This window comes from Buteo buteo, chromosome 9 (assembly GCF_964188355.1).
Source record: "Buteo buteo chromosome 9, bButBut1.hap1.1, whole genome shotgun sequence".
Classification (NCBI taxonomy): Eukaryota; Metazoa; Chordata; class Aves; order Accipitriformes; family Accipitridae; genus Buteo; species Buteo buteo.
In genome coordinates this window covers 36,634,488-36,644,516 of record NC_134179.1, presented here as the reverse complement: position 1 = coordinate 36,644,516, position 10,029 = coordinate 36,634,488, and the positions used below count along the sequence as shown (strand labels likewise).

Here is a 10,029-nt window from a genome sequence, read left to right as displayed (position 1 = left end):
TCCCTAGAGGATGTCCTCCAGTGGCTAGTCTGGGAAGTCTTGCGTATATATCCTCCTTTGGCCCCTGCTTAATGCACAGTACAACTTCAACAGTTCAGTGTTTGCTTCAAGTACTTTTGAAAAATAAAAATTTACATTGAGGGTCAGCAGTGAGGCTATGTGGCTGTTACAGACCCGGACTGTAACTGGGCTCTGCTCCAGCCAGTTCATCCCAGCTGCCCCCTGCCAGACCCCAGCCTCAGGACCCCTCCAGACCCTGTGCAACCATGCACCCCACGGAGCTGACAGCGCTGTCCCCGTGGTACGTCATCCCGGGCATTATCACCTTCCAAGGCTTTGGGTGTTTAATAGACTCAGTTCTTGCTATTCTTTATTCAGGGAAGCTGCTTTTCACTCCACAGACAGAGCCTGACAGCAAATGTTTGCGTTTTCACAGGCAGTGAATATTGTGCGTCAGGGTACTCGCTGCTTGGATGACTGCCATCCGCATTTATTCTTCTCCACAGCACCCAGGCCGCGGAGCTGGTATTCCGTTCCCCAATTTCAACTTGGAAGTGGTGGATACTCACAGGTGCCCTTCACCCCGGCAACAGCTTGCAGCCTGCCCTCCAGGACGGCCTCCGTGCGGGCACAGCCCAGCCTGCCCCCTCCGTCTTTACCTCACGTTTGCCCCCGCGAGGGATGATGAGCAGCCAGCCCAGACGCCGGCGGCCCTCAGAGGACGGGGGCTGCCCTGCGCCCTTTTCCCCGGGCCGCCGCTTCTCCCGGCTCCCACTCCCTCCTCAGAGCCGGCCGCCCTTCCCTGCCCCGCGCTCCTCAGCAGCGGAGCGGCGCCCTCCCGCTCCGCTCCGGCCTCCGTCGGGCGGCGCCCCGAGGGGCAGGCGAAGCCGGCGCGGGGAGGGGTCGCCCCTTCCCGCCGCCCCGGGAGGAAGTGACATGGCGGCGGCGGGGAGGGAAGGCGAGGGGCGCCCTGTTCTTCCCGGAGCCGCCCGGCGGGTGGAGCCTGGCGGCCCCGCCCGACCCGGCCGCCTCCCGGCGCGTGCAAACTAGTGGCAGTTGGTGCGGCTCGGCAGCCGCCCCGCCGCCCGCCCGCTCCCGGCGCCTCAGCGCGGCGCGCATGCCAAGGCCCGGCGGCGCCAGGTACGTGCTCTTCCCCTGGCGACCGGCGAGCTCCTCAGGTGTACGGCCGCCCTTCTCCAGCCGGCGTGCTGCCCCATTTGGGAAAAAACAAAAAACCAAAAAACCCCAACACAACCGTCGCCCCCCCGGCGTGCTATAGCGGCGAGGCGAGGGGCCGGCAGCCGCCGGCGGGGTGTGCGAGCGAGGCGAGGCGAGGCGGGGCGGGAGGCGGGCTGCGGACAGAAGTTCCCTGATTTATTCGCCGCCGGGCCGGGTCTCTCCCCCCCCCCCCTTGCCGCCGCCGCCCGGTCCCGTCGCGCCGTTTCTGCCGCGGTCGCCGAGAATTTTCCTGCCGCCCGCGGGCCCCCTTTGTGTGGCGAGCGCGGCCCGCGCCGGGGTTTCCGTGGAAACGGCAGAGCTGCGGCGGCCTTGCCCCGCTGGGCCCCCCCCCCCGCCCCGCCGCCTCCTCCTCCGCCGGCGGGCGCGGGGCGCTGCCGGCTGGGCCGGGGCGGGGCGGGCGGCCGGTCGGTCGGTCGGTGGCGGCGGCGGCCCCTTCCACTTTCCTTTCGGTCTTCCCTTCTCGCAGCGGCGGGGCTGGCGGTGTCGGCGGGGGGCGGGTAGGGCGGTTGCTGTGGAAACGGGCGGGTGCGATCGCCTGTTTGCTGCCTCCTCCCCGAAGGCGCTTCTGCATAGCGAGAGGGGCGTAGGGTGCCCCGCTGGCCGGGGGTGCCGGAGGGGAGGTGCGGGTGCCCAGGCACAGGTTGTGGTGGCTGGGTTGTTTTCTTTTTCCGTGGTGCCTAGAAGTCCGTGAGGGGTGGTTAGGCGGAGGAGGGGGGGAGCCTGCCTCCCTGGTGATGTGTTCACGTGTTGTAGGAGCTCTGCCTTTCATCTGTCTGTGTTTCTTCATCAAGATATTTAAGCCGAATTAAATAATGGCCACAAACTGACTTAAGGCGTGTCGACTGATAGCGTGTGGTGCAGGGAGAACTCCAAGGGGGGTATTGTTTAGCTAGGAAGTAATCCTCTCTAGCATTTATTTCAACAAGTGACCATTTGCTCGTATGGCTGAAAAGACAACCAAGAAAAGAGTCTGTCTGAACAATGATGTCACACGGAGACTTCTGGTCTTTGTTACGCATTTCTAAGAGTTCTAAGTATTTCAAGGCCACGTGCAAACATCTAAGAATCATGTATCTTATGCAGGCGCTTGTGTGGGAGAGAGAAACCTTGCTGCTACATGAAAGCCGAAAATACTTTATAAGAGGTGGAAGGATGCAAGAAACTTTCCAAAAAAAAAAAAATAAAATCCCCCAAGCATTTCTTTAAAAGCAGTGATGCATCCAGCCCAGGAAGTTGTACTAGGCGATTGTAGCCTCAGCTTGTACTGATAATCACTTCACCCTGAGGGTGAGTTGCAAAAGAATTAAAAGCTGGTGGAGCAGAGAAACTATTGTGGAACAACTTAAGCTGAAATTTGCAGCTTTCTTTCTTCTCTAATTTCTCAGGTAAATGATAAGATTACTGTAGACATACAAATGTCTGTTTATAGGATGCCAGGACTACCTCTATATAAAGACTGCGTGGATCACTAGAATATTTGATGGGCTGTAAGTGTTTGTTGTCATTTACTGACCAGCAGCTTTCTCTAGTTGTTGGTATCTGATCTAATGCTGTGTTTTTATAAATGCTATGGGTTAAAATACATTTTGATTCATTTTAGGAATTAGTGTAAATATTATGCATAGCTTTGCTCTTTCCTATTAATGTTTTGCCTAACAATGCCTGAATAAGCTGTATCTAAAAATGAAACTTCAACCATGTTTTGTGGAGGACAGAGGGACAGGACTCGTGGAAGAATATATCAGAAAGCCTGCAATGAGCAGAGAAAATGTTGTAAACTGCTGATGGATAAATGTTGCTCTTAAGCAAAGTTGTGTTGTGTTGTTGGCAAGCGCTTAAATAACAGATTTTAGTAAGTGCTTCACAAGAAGCTGTATTGTATTTTAAGAGTGGAGAAGCCGCAGAGAGGTCAGCGCTTGCCCAGAGTCACAGAACAGAGAATGCTGTGCCCAGAGCACGGTAATTAACTGTGTTTCTTAAAACTTGGTAGGTGTCAGTTTGCTGGGGAGGTTGTTTTTTCATTAAGTCTTGCTCTGTCCAGCCTAAATCTAGAGGTGCTGAAGCAGTGTTTGTTGTCTCTCTGGAACGAGGCATGCGTTCCTGGAGTGACTGTTGTACATGGTTTAGAGTTTAATGTACTTACTGTACCATAACAGAGAAGAGCTCTGTGGGAGAAGGGTTCTCTTGCAGGTGATGGATGAGAATCCCATGACTGTGCTCTGCCCTGCTGAAAAGAGGTGGTTTATTAGTTTTTGTTGTATACCCTGATTTTATTGCTGGAAGATGAAGACTGGGAATTAATGCCCCTTGAAACCTCTTCAACGCAGGAAGACACTGTCACAGCCTTTCTGAGGTTAGCAAGAGACTATTCTTGTGTTCCAAACATGCACTTGTGGCCCTTAGAACTTGTATTAGTAATTTGGTCTTAAATTTTAAAAAGCGGAACGTCCAGTGCCTGATGTAGAACACTTCCCTAATTAGTTGCATCACTACCATGTATGTCTTGATAAGGGAGCAGATGAACAAGAGGGCAACAATGCACTATGTGCACTATGCATGTGCTTTAGTCAGCAAACGCTTTTGCAGCTGTGGGCCTCCCTCATTAGGGAAAATGTTATATGAGTCAAGGCAACTGTCTCCTCAGGTGTGTTTGATTTAGCTGTACTGAATGCAGTGGGCTTTTTTGTAAGGAAACTAGAAATGTGACTGAGAGCAGTACCCTGTATGCTTTGTTGCATTTCAGTACTGGTACGCGACAGCTGACTACGTGTTTTTTTCCCCAAGTGCTTTGTCTGCGGTGGCTTTCCCCAGTGATTCAGTTTCAGGCGTTTGGGAAAGTTTGCCCACCAGTCTGCTGTTTGGTGGTCTTAAGCTCATTCATATCTGACTGTGTGGCAAGTACCCTGATCACCTCTGACTAATGCTCCGGTGCTGCTCAGAAACTGCTGACTCACTTCGTTTTCGTACTTTTCCCCTGTCCTCCAATGTGTTGGACTAGAGATGTGGTAGGGTGAAGGTAAAGCCAGGGAAAGAGGAAATGGAAATGAATGAGAATAACTGTGTGTTGTGGCAAGGATGAAGATGCTGTAAAGACCCCTTTTTGATAATGTGAGATTATGATGATGGCTGTAATGGGTTTCCTGAAAAGGTACATAAACCATGTGTTAGGTATTGGGCAGAGCAGTCAAACAACTGTAGTGAGCCCATATCTGGGAGATGCTGGGTTATGGTACTGCTAGTGGTCTGCTCTTCATTTTGAACTTAAAGCCTTTTTGCTTCTATGCCTCCGTTTTCACCTTCAGCCCTTGTGTCTGTCGTGTTATATTCTGCCACAAAGAGCTTAACACTGAAGTAATTTTCTGCTGCTTGCAGAAGGGCTGACCTCGCTTGAGGTTTCTGCTGTAGCATAAATAACAGGAACAGGGAAAGACAATTAACCAGTTCTAGGCTGGAAAGAAGTCAGAGGTAGAGGCCACTGAAAGATGGTTTACTTGCCAGAAGGTTAGAAGCTGCAGGCAGAGACAAGCACACTGATTTCATGTGCATGTGTGACTGTTTATTAATGTCTGAAAAATATCTGACATGCACCAGATTTCCTTTTAATCTAACAAAGTTGAATTTCAATCACTTTCTTCCAGCAGGATCCAGGTGAACGAAAAGGTTTGCCTGTGTGGATTTAGTTGGCAGATTATGCAAGTTTTTTCACCTATCAGAAAAAGGGGAAGACCTGTCTTAAAACCTGCTGTTAAAGACAGGGAAAGAACATATTTTGGGGAAGTCTATGTGTAGAAATGGCACATGATTTTTTTTAATCCATTTCAAGTGACAACTACTGTGTGAAAGTTAAACTGTGTACTGCTTCTCCCCCTGTCTCCGTATTATCCCTGTCTTCACACATCAGAGTTTGCCTCTTCTTACCATCTTTTTCAGCACTTTGGAAAATACCATTACTACAGATGCTGGTTTGGCAATTCTGGAAGGTCTGGAAGCATGCTGTCTGCAGCAGCCCACACCTCACTTGAATCATAAATGAGGTTTTCCCTCTTCAAGTCACAGGTGGTTTGTCAGGGGTTAACAAGGCTTTAGTTTATTTTATGGTTCTGAGGATATGTTTAGACAGTGCTGAAACTTGCACAGACACATTTATTTTTTTCTCCTTGATCTGGTATTAGTGAAAATTACCATAAAACAATACAGTAACATCAGTGTTGACAAATCTGCAGATGGTGGGCAGGAGCAGTACCGCTATCTTTCCACAAGAAACAAATGTAAAACAAATATCCAGAGGATCAAAGGAATTGAAAGAAACTAACTGTTACTGTTGACCAATAGTGGTATAGGCGTGATAGGGTTGTAGTTAAGCAGAAAGATAACTAGGAATGTGCTATTCCCAAGTTTATTGAGCCTTCAGTGTGTCACTGTCTGGTTTTTACATGCCTATGCCTGTACCTCTAAGAGCGTGCATAAATACTGCATTTCACCCAAGATGGAGATGGAGAAAAGCTGCATTCTGAATTTAAGCCTCGTAAAACTGTCTGGAATTTATTTGAAGTTAGCAGGAAAATGCTCAAAGCCAGGCTTTTAAAAGAATTTAGGCACCAGAAGTTGTGCAGAGATGTTGTAGAAAATCCAGGTAGATGTTGATGTACCTGATGCTTAATTTATTGCAAAATTTATAAAAATGCTACTGGATTCTTACCAGCATGTTTAGGAACTGTAACATCTGCACATTTGCCATCCAGTAACGTAAATGCTGTAGGATCAAGCACTATCTCTGAATGATTTTGCTGGCAGTTTAAGGTGGGTTTGACTAGCCCTGGCTTTAGGTGCTGAGAATACAAGTTCATTGATTAGTTATATCACATTTGGCTGTTTTTGAGGGATAATGTTTTCCAAACAAGGACTACTGAAGCTTGTTGAGAGATTTCTTTTGGCTTCAACAGGATTTGAATCAGGTCCAAAATGAAACCTCCCTTTATTATTGGATGTGATAAATCCAGTGCCTGTGATAAAGGCTTTTATTCTCTGAAGTTCTCAAATTAAATCAGGCTGTTAGGGGACTGCTGATCAGGGAGAATGAGGTGGCTGAAAGTATTCCGAGTTCATGGTGTAGCAAAACAGTTCTGAACACTTGTGTTTTAGAGGCAGAGGTGAGTGAAAACTGATGTGGGATGGGACTGCTGAAATGTGGGTAAAGCAGTCACAATGTTTATTTGGATTTTTACCTGACATCTGGATGTCTGATTGTTTTCTGTGTGGGTGTGGGTCAGCTGAGCCTCTCACTGAAGCCAGCGTCGTATTTTTTGGAACCATGCCAACCACATCTCAGCTGTAAGACACATGTTTTTCTAAGTATTGGGTGTTACCTCTTTAAGGCAGGAGTTGGTTTTCTTTGAATAATAAATCTGGAAGCTTCCTTGCCACATTCATTCTTAAGTTAAACTATTTTCTACAGAAAGAAGCATTAAAAAATACTTAATAAATAAATATTAATATCCTGTGTATCCCTGTTCTGGTGTGGCTACATCTTGTGAATGCATTGTCATTTCCAGTTTTGGGATGTGATTTTCATAAAGGAGAAATTCAGCTACTTAATACTCTTCAGTGTCATATGATAGAATACAGCCAAATAAAATTAATACTTGGAGGTTAAAAAAAAATATCTTGTAAATCTTTTTCTGTTTAACATTTCCTTAGTATTCAAAGAGCATACTAAAGAATGTTATTTCATATTAATTAAAAATATGCAAATGGCATAGCTGAAGGAGGCAGTGTACTGTCATAGAAGATCAAAAAACCTAACAGCTCACTTGGAGTTGTAATCAGGTGGATGGCACTTTTTGTTTCCAGCACTGTTAACAACATCTTGTGATTTGTACTGGAAGCTTTTGGATCCCCTCACAGATGAGGCCAGCGCTGTTCCCTTACATGCCTGTGATCTGGAAGCAGGGAGGATGCAGTCTGTCCCATGTACCTGCTGCATCTGTGGCAGTGTTGTCAGCAGGACTCACAGCCGCCAAGCGGGAGAACGTGGTTGTCTCCAGCAGGCCATACAGCTGCTCGGAGAGAGAGACGATGTTAGAAGTATTTATACTGGTTTTGGGGGGACAGCAGAATATTTGTTACCAGCCCACAGTTTGGTGGTGGAAATCACACTTGTAAACCAGTGGTACTGCCACCATGGTGTTTTTCTCAGCTCAGTGATTTATGCCCTATCTCTGCCACTTTCCAGATCTTTTTTTTTAAGGTTTTTGCTGCCACAAATTCTGTATTATTCATTAGTTGCATTTACTGGCTTTCTTAAACAAAAGAACAAAGCCACACAAGTTAGGAATTAGACTTCTAGGAAAAGGCTTAAAGAGGCTGCCCAAAACTAGTAAAATGTAAATCACAATTCCAGAAAATATAAAGAAGTCATTTTATGGGAGTGTACTGAGGAAATAAAATGATCCTTTTCCCAGTGTGGAGGATTTTTACCTTCTGATTGTTGTCCTTGAAGCATCTAGCAATGCCTTTAATTCCTTCTTAGATAGCAATAATGAGAGAGATGTATGTTTGTCTGCACATGGATATAATACTGTTGGCTTGGTACTAAAGTTTAACTTCTGGTTTATAGTCCAGAGCCATCCAAGTTGCTGAATACTTGGTTTTCATTTCTTGAGAAATGGCGAAATGAAGAGAAAGTAGAGTTCGCTAGATCAGCACATACATCCTGGTTTGAACCATCTCCTATGTTTATACCTGTTGCATCATCTGCTGCCACTGAAGGTCCTTGTGGGATGTGTCCATTCCCTCTCTGCTCTCTATATGAGGCCTGTCAGAAGGTGCTGCAAGGGAAACTTGAGCATGGGCAAGAAGGCAAATAAAGGAGGATGAAAAGTACCATTTTGTGTTGAGAGCTGGAGCAGGGGGAGCTGGCAGGTTGTGGTCTGGAGTTGGCTTTGCCAGGGATTTGCCACGTGACTGTCACAAGCTCTCTGAGTGTTGTTCTGAGGTCCCTGTGTGCAAGGTGGGGGCAGCAAGACAGATCTTGGCAGGCTTACTTCACTAGTGTCTTCCAAATGGCTGTAGCTTTTTATATGAGAGGGGATGGATAAATTCAGGAAAGAATTGACAAAAATCCACACTGTTTTCTAATCCTATCTATAAAGGGTTTGATCCTGCATATAGAGATGGACTTGCTTGTGCTACGTAGTCTGCTGAGTGGATGTGAAACTTCTCTGCCTGGATACATCTGCTTATGTGTGTTAGTGGTCTGGAAAGCTGTCTGTTGCAGAACTGGAGTTCAGTGATACTTTTGTAGTCTACCTTTGTAACTAACTCATTGTGGGTAAGAATAGGAGGATAAAATATTTAGAGCTTTGAACTAAACGTGTGATCCATGTTTCCTTGTTGTCTAGCATATAAAGCTGGTTTGGATGCAGGGGAAGTATTTTGTCTGTTGAGAGTATAGGCAGTTCCTGTACCTTGTGCTGACCCTTTGCATTGCTGTGAATGTAATTTACAGTTCTTTAAAACAAGATGAGAGTGATCAGTGTTTGGCAAGCATAAACCATGAGTCTTCATAGGAGAGACCTCCTTTCCAAAGCTTATCTCTTATCAAGAGAATGTTTGGACTCCCAGCACAATTTAAAAAAAAAAAAAAAAAAAGCAACCCTGGTTTTATACCAGCTCCTGAATAATCCTTTGTCTGCCTTCCTCCCTCCCCCTGTTTCTTTGGGCTCTTCTAAAAGAAATGTTTTTGTAATAACCACTAGAGAACTCAGTAGCTACTCCTGTGTTGGATCTGTTCCTGAAATGCCTAGTGCAGAGGTGGTCAACCATTGTCCCATGTGCCCTTCTTGCTGGGGAAATGCCATGATGCAGGTGGCAACATCCTGCTGTACTGCCCTTGCTGCCTCTGTAGGTAGTTTTTAGTGTGTTAATTTCCCATGCACAGGAGTGATGGTGTGGAATTCACCGTTGAGAGATTTCTCAGAGGCTGTGCATTGAGGACCAATGGCTTAACTAGGCAGGCTCTGATCTCTGTACCTCAAATGTACAGTTGCCTCAGATGGTCCATGACTGTTCTGTATACAATTTCATTTATCATAAACACAAAGGCGTCCGTACTTATGTACGTACATACGTATATTTGAGAAGGTTTAGTTTGTTGGAGACATTCAGATTCTGTTATTTGGTAAGCCACCTGTACTTTTGCAGCAAGCCAGATCGTCCAATGAAGTGACTCTGTAGAAACTCATTTGGGGGAGAGGTTTGTTTTTTATAGAGGAGAGTGCCAGATGACAGTAACGTGTGGGCCTGGTTACCTTTGACTAAGCACTTGATGTTGCCTATGAAAGCAAATATTAAGTTGGCTACGAGCAAATGATACAGTTGCTTGTCCTAGACTCTTTGCTGTTGTTCACCCCAGTTATTTTTGAGGAACTGTCCAGGTTGCTTATATTTGTGTGACAGCGTAGTCCACATCCTGCTTAGATTCTCAGTATACTTTCTTGTAAATTTTTGTTTGCTGTTTAGTCCTGCTCCCTTGCTCAGTCCCTAAATTTGACTTGTGTTAGTTATGTTGCCCTTGTTCACAGTGCAAGTAACTTGTTATATTAATGGACCAAGATAAAGTAAAAGAGGAAACAGAGGGACTCTGGTCCCCAGAACTGAACTCTGGGGCTGAACTCTGATAGACTCCTCCAGGTCTTAAATACCTTAATGCACCTCGCTCTTTTATTTTTCCCAAGCAAATTGCAGATAATTGTGCTTTGGAGATATATATATATATATATATATATATAT

At 46.3% G+C, this 10,029-nt stretch overlaps 1 protein-coding gene across 1 annotated transcript in view; it reads left to right on the top strand.

Moving 5' to 3' along the window:
* The first annotated feature begins 992 nt into the window (after positions 1-992).
* AGPAT4 (1-acylglycerol-3-phosphate O-acyltransferase 4) overlaps positions 993-10,029 on the top strand; it is a 75,356-nt gene continuing 66,319 nt past the window's right edge. The window contains exon 1 of the mRNA XM_075036086.1: positions 993-1,140. The gene's annotated coding sequence lies outside the window, so the exon portion shown is untranslated. The remainder of the gene's footprint in view (positions 1,141-10,029) is intronic.